Source organism: Macrotis lagotis, chromosome 8 (genome assembly GCF_037893015.1).
Source record: "Macrotis lagotis isolate mMagLag1 chromosome 8, bilby.v1.9.chrom.fasta, whole genome shotgun sequence".
Classification (NCBI taxonomy): Eukaryota; Metazoa; Chordata; class Mammalia; order Peramelemorphia; family Peramelidae; genus Macrotis; species Macrotis lagotis.
In genome coordinates, this window is record NC_133665.1 from 163,697,813 (window position 1) to 163,704,958 (window position 7,146).

The window sequence follows — 7,146 nt, forward strand, 5'->3', positions numbered from 1 at the left end:
GCTAGGTGGCCCAGTGGATAGAGCCCCGGTTCTGGAGTCAGGAGGACCTGACTTCAAATCCGACCTCAGACACTTAATAATGACCTAGCTGTGTGGCCTTGGGCAAGCCACTTAACCCCATGGCCTTACAAAAACAAAACAACTTAAAAATAAAAAAAATTTTAAAAAGTAATAAATGTTTGTAGAATTGATTCCTTAGAGGCTGATAGTTCAGAGAATAGAAAGCTGGGCCTGGAGTCAGAAAGACCTGAGTTCAAATCTATCTCCAGCACTTGCTATCAGTGCGACTCAAGCAAATCCCTTACCCTCTATTTGCCTCAGTTCCTCGACTGTAATATAGAGATAATAGTAATACTGTGAGGATCCAATGAGATAATATTTGTAAAAACACAGCACCAGGGACAACCAGGTGGTGCGGTGGATAGAGCACTGGCCCTGGTCCCACCTCAGACACTTAATAATTAACCTAGCTGTGTGACCTTGGACAAGTCACTTAAACCCATTGCCTTGCAAAAAAAAAACATCAAAAACACAAAACATTATATCTGGCACCTAATAGGCAATTAAGAAATGCTTATTTTCTTCCTTTCATTTGGAACATCAATTATCATTGTGCTATAGCATAGGAGGTATGGACAGCTGTACCTACCTATAGGAAAACATATAGTGCATATGTCCAATATGTGGTCATTGTGGTACAATATATACTGATCAGGACTATTCCTTGGGTTACCTTTTTTAGAGTTTTTTTTTTTGGCAAGGCAAACAGGGTTAAGTGGCTTGCCCAAGGCTACACAGCTAAGTAATTATAGATTTGAACCCAGGTACTCCAGACTCCAGGGCCGGTGCTTCATCCACTGTGCCACCTAGCCACTCCCCTTGGGTTACCTTTCAAAAAAATAAAATTTTCAATCTTAGCCTGTTTACTTGGATTTTGTTGCTTTTGTTCATAAAGGCAAGGTTTTTTGGTGTGGCAACGGGGTTAAATGACTTGCCCAAGATCACACAGCTACTAAGTATGCAATATCTGAGGGTCCTCCTGACAGCAGGGCAGGTACTGTTATCAACCTAGCTGCCCCCCCCCCAATAAGATGATGTGTTTTTAAAACCTGAATGTTTGAGTGTTCAGGTTGTCTAGATCCCAGATGAAGTTTTGTTACTTTGCTATTAATTATAGCATTAATCACATCTACAGGAATCTAAAAACTTAATGAGTTCCCTCAATTCCAAACATTCAAATGATTCCCATACTTCTCCATTTCCATTGAGATTGGGGATTGAATTCATTTATCAAGTATGCATTAAGTGCCAGCTGTACTCCAGGCATAATGATTGGAGGTGTTGGGGATAGAAAGAAACAGTCTTCATCTTAGGGAAGCTTATATTCTTGTGTGTGTGTGTGTGTGTGTGATAACAGAAATTACTAAATTAAATTGGTAAGTTGAAGACACCAGTGTTAAGATATAACAAATATAATGTCTCCATTTAAGTCAGGCAGTCATGGGTTCCAGTCCCATCTCCAAATCTTACCAGCTATGTGAGCCTAGGCAAGAGAACCTTGGTAAAGGAAAAGGAAACTGTTGCAGGCAAATGGGTCTTAAATGTAGAGATGAAAGGGACCTCCAAGGCCATTTAACAGATGGGGAAAAAACTAAGGCTCACAGAGTTAACTGACTTGGCCAGTCATAGAGGTGGTGATCCCCAGAGGTCAAATTTGAACCCAAGACTTTGGCTCCATGGATAGTTGTACTTTCTGTTGTATCATTTGGTTCTTTTCACGGCTACTCACTAATGGAGGTGACTATACATAAAGGAAAAGGTTAGAGAGAGAGAAATAACAGTAATACACTTCTTCTGTACTTCAATCAATTCATTTCAATAAAAATATAGCAAAACACTGTCCTGGGGGTTTGGGTATAGTGACAAAGAAGAGCCCAGCCTTTGCCCTCACAGTGCTTACATTCTACTTCATGGCTATAAGTACACTTAGCAAGTCAAAAACATGAAGAATTTATAAAGGGAGAAATCGTTAACTGAGCTTCACAACCTAGTCCTCAGCCTTTGGGGTGAATCTCAGATTTTTCTGCATGCTTATACAAATGGAGCAGCTTCTAGAGATAGGCTTTCTAGAAAACTAAGGTCATGAAATCAAGTAAACACATTCACTGTGCTTTGGAAATTTCTGGTAAGACTTATCCATCTTACCTTGGTGATGGAATGCCCATTACCCAGACTATAAACAAATAACACCTTCCCTTCTAGATTCTTCTTTTGATAAGGAAGGGACCCAAACACTCATGACACATTCAAATATTTTCTCTTTTCTGAGCTAAATTTGCTCAGGAACATGTATTGAATTTTCTTCATATGATCAGAGGGAAAATTTACAGAATAATGGAAGATTTCTTTGTTACATAAGGTGAGTTTATGCTCTTGTAAGACATTTATGTCTATATGGGTTGTCTAAGGCTCATGAGAGGCATTGGTAGATATGATCTGGGGTCCAGATCATCCCTGAGGAGAGGAAGAAAGCTGGCACAATACCTGGGGATGGAGAAGAGTGGAAGAGGAGAGGAGGGAAACCCCAAGCACTACTGGGCATTCTTTTCTACAGACTGCAAGGATTAGAAACATACCTACCCACCTACCTATATATTTCTGATCTAGGAGTGTAATATATTCAAAACAAAAAAATTACCTAAGAGGAAAGGATACTTCAAGTTTACCATCGAATTTGGCTTCTTTCCACCAAATACTGGCTATACAAAAACCATCAAAAATTGTAAATAGCAAGAAAAGCCATTATCCAAGCAAATAACAAGCATTTGAAAAATTATATAAATTAAGCCAGGGATTGGGAAACTATGTCCCTCTGGCCAAATCTGAACCACAGTCTGTTTTTTGTATAGCCAGTTTAAGTATGGATTTTTAGAAATACATCATTCTAAACTCAGGAGTTACACAAAAACAGGTGAGGGACAGGTTTTGACCCACATGCCATAATTTGTAGACCACTAGATTACATTATATCAGTAAATACACAGGGCAAGTGAATTCTTTAGATGTGAGAAAAATGAGATCTTACTCAAGAGGTTCCTGTCATCTGGTCCATAAGGGAAAATTACTCACAATCTCAAGGAAACAACTTGGAAACCAAGAGGCATGTTGAGAAGTCAGCTTCTTCCATTTGTCTTCAACTTTTTTTTTTTTAGGTTTTTGCAAGGCAATGGGGTTAAGTGGTTTGCTGAAGACCACACAGCTAGGTCATTATTAAGTGTCTGAGGTCGGATTTGAACTCAGGTCCTCCTGACTCCAGGGCTGCTGCTCTATCCACTGCGCCACCTAGCCGCCCCTGTCTCCAACTTTCAAAGTCTTTCTCTCTTTAGGTGTTTGGGGTTGCCCCAAAATAGAACCTAGAAGGGAGAAATGTCTTCAAGCACTCACATCGATGCCATCCTTCATTAAGGCATGCATTGTATATCAGCATCTTCCCTAACAATTAGGTGAATCTAATGCAAAATATAGCAAATGTGCCTTGAAACCCAGGTTGCAATAACATCAAAATTTAACTAAGTAAAACAGAAAATAATAGCTCTGTGTAACGATATATGTCTGGGGGCACCGACCCTGGAGTCAGGAAATTGGTATTTGGGTTCTCTCCTACCACTCTACTCCCCTTTTTCTAAAGAGGGATGAGGGGCAGGGAGGTCAGTATCATGAAACAAGGAACCTCTGATATTTCAGGAACTATGCCAGGCTCTGGGTGTACAAAGACAAAAATAACATAGTTCCTCCCTTCCAGGAACCTGCAAAGAGCCAGAACAGGTCACCCCCTTCCCCCAACCTCTCATTCTATAGATGAAGAACTGAAGTCCAAAGAGTTTGTGACTTGCCCATAGTCAGACTGTTAGTGGCAGAGCTGAAATTTGAACTGGAGCCCAAGGACTCTACATCTATCCCTTGTCTATCTAAATCATTCCTTCACCAGGAGCTTCTCAATCTTCAAAGTTTTTTCCTCTATAATCCAAAAAAAATTACCAAGAAGGTAATAAAACAATGAGGCGTGTGACACAGTGAATAAAGCCCTGGGCCTGAAAACAGCAAATCCTGAATTCAAATTCAGACTCAAGTATTTATTTACTAGCTGTATATTTACTAACATGTCACTTAACTTCTGTAGGTCTCAGTTTTTCCATCTAGAAAATGGAGAAAGGGAAACTAATAGTGCCAGAGTTTTTGTAATGAAGAAAATGCTTCTCATGGAAAAAACTTCACTCTTCCAAAACCTAACAGAAAAACCAAGGTCCTTGGAGAGAGTGAACTTAAAGGACAATGGCAGTGAGGAATGTGTGCAGAGAACACATGTGATCCCTTATCATGCCTTTTCTCCCTTTGTGGAGCCCTTGGGAAGTTCCCCATAGGTTTAACTCTCAGCTGGACTCCAAAAGTACATCAGTGATCTGATCCTTCAAGACACTGACATTCCTATTCTCTTCTTCCATATTCATCTTCTGTGGTTGGTCATTCCCATTCCAAGCTAATCTCTTCAGGTATTGGTAAGACTTTTGATTGAGCTTCTGTCTCTTCCAAACTTCCACACTTACTTGGAAAATCCCCTTTTTGAACATACATTCATTTAAGATCAGGAAATAACAAACACAAATGAAACAGTTGTGACATGTTCATATAGTCACTTGGCAGTCAGATGGAAGAAGAAGTCCCTAAATATTCATTGAAGTCCTGTCTTCATTCTAGAAAAGAAAAAGAGAAGAAATGGCCATGTCATCCCTTTTGATTCAAACACAGCCCCCCCCCCCAATATCAGACTTGCCTAACTCTAGCACCATCTAGAAGACTTTTCATCATTATGTAATACCAGCCTCTCAGTTCCCCATCGCTGGAAACAGTCTTTTTAAGTTTCATATGTTGAATCAGAGCCAGTAAAGAAAAATATGCACATGTTTTGATCCCACCAGGAAGAACAAATCTGAGCATGTTCAAAAAATGGTCATTCCTTCCTTCCCTGCTTTATACCTAAAATTAGTATTTTCTGTAATTTGCTCTGAGAACAAAACCTCTTCTCAATAATACATTGGGCAATCATGGTTTGGTCATGGCAGTTTTGACCTGAATTCACTGAAGAATTCACTGAAAGATGGATTTTTGAATTGGAAGAGACTTTAAAAATTGTCCAAGATGGTCAACCCCATCTCATTTTGCAGGTGAGAATATTGAGATCCAGAGAGGGGAGGATTCCTTTTTAAGGTCAAAAACAATCATAACTTGAACCTGGCTCTTTGACTCCAAATTGAGTAGTTTTCACTGCCCTGCATTGGCACTTCTTGTAACATTTCTGGCATGATTTTGAACCCTTAATTTTGGTTATTTGATATTTCACATTGATGTCTTGATTCTACCACAACAGAATTTCTTTGGGGCTCATATTTTGCCACTTCCATAGCTCTTATGACAATTCCTTGCTAAATAAAAATTTATTTGATCTCAAATCCTGATTCCAAGACATTATTTTTGTTCGGTATTGAGAATTTTCATATATTTTGTTTCTTCTGTTTTGGGATAGGATAATTCCTTGCTAAACAAATGTCTATTTAATCTCAAATTCTAAATGAAAATTCTTTGACATCATTTCTGTTCCAGAAGTGAGAATTCTGTAGATCAAGAAGATCTGGGTGAAAATCTGGCTTTGCATAGTTACTAGTTGTGTGACCTTGGACAAGTCACTTAACCTGTTTGCCTTAATCCAGTGGAGAAGGAAATGGCCAGCCATTTCAGTATTTCTTCCAAGAAAGCCTCTTTGGTAGTATGGTGCCCAGGGCCATGAAGAGTCAGAACCCACCAAATTACCACAACAGATGCGTCATCCAAGTCCTTTTTAACAAATGTTCACTTAATGTAATTTAAGTCAACTTAAAAAATCTGGATTTTTAAAATCCATTTTAAAAGTACTGACAGAAGATTGTTTAGAATTTTATAATTTTTAGATTAAATTTAGAAATTTAGAATTTTTTAAAAAAATGCTCTTTGGGGCCACTAGGTGGTGCAGTGGATAGAGCACCGGCCCTGGAGTCAGGAGAACCTAAGTTCAAATGTGACCTCAGACACTTAATAATGACCTAGCTGTGTGGCCTTGGGGAAGCCACTTAACTCCATTGCCTTGCAAAAACCTAAAACAAAAAAACTAAATAAATATGTTATTTGGTTTTTTTTCCAACTCCGTGCAAAGGTCGTTTTTACAAATCATTTTTTTTTCCAACTTTCTGAGTTCCTTCCTCCCTCCCCTGACAGAAAGCAATCTGCAATGGGCTCTACATTTATAACCATGTTAAACATAGATCTATATTGATCAAGTTGTGAGAGAAGGATCATATCCAAACAGGAGAAAAAAAATGATAATACATAAGATAACTTTTAAAAATTGAAGATAATAAGCTTTGGTCTTCATTTAAACTCTGCAGTTCCTTCTCTGGATATGGATGGTGTTTTCTATCCCAAGTCTTTTAGCATTGTCTTTGATTATTGTATTGCTGAAATGATCGAGTCCATCATGGTTGGCCATCACCCCATGTAGTTGGTAGTTTGTACAAGGATTGGCTCTTTTCACTCTGCATCAGTTCATGTAAATCTTTCCAGGCTTCAGAAGATAGTTTCAAGAGGGCAGCAGAACCTGATGCTAGTTTACCAAGAAGCAATGGCAGGAAGTGGACGAATTCCCCCTTTCTTCCTAGTGACAAGGTAGTGAGTAATCTAACCAGATGATTCCATAAGTGGATCAGCACCCCAAACAGAGCTTTAAGTGTTCCCAACATTGGCTCATCATGGGCCAGTCTGCTCCTGAGGTTCCTCTCCAGAGGGCTACAGAGCTTGTTGACTTTGAAATAAATAAACCTGGGCATGTGGCGGCTTCCGTCAGCACTACAGGTGGGACTTAGGTGAAATCATGTTTTTGAACCTTAAGTTTTTCACCTGTAACACAGGCTTGCTGTTTCCCACGGCTCCCCTTACAGGTGACTTGGACAGGACTTGTTTTTTAGTTTTTGCAAGGCAGTGGGGTGAAGTGGCTCGCCCAAGGCCACACAGCTGGGTCGGCATGGAGTGTGTGAGGTCGGATTTGAACCCAGGGGCCCC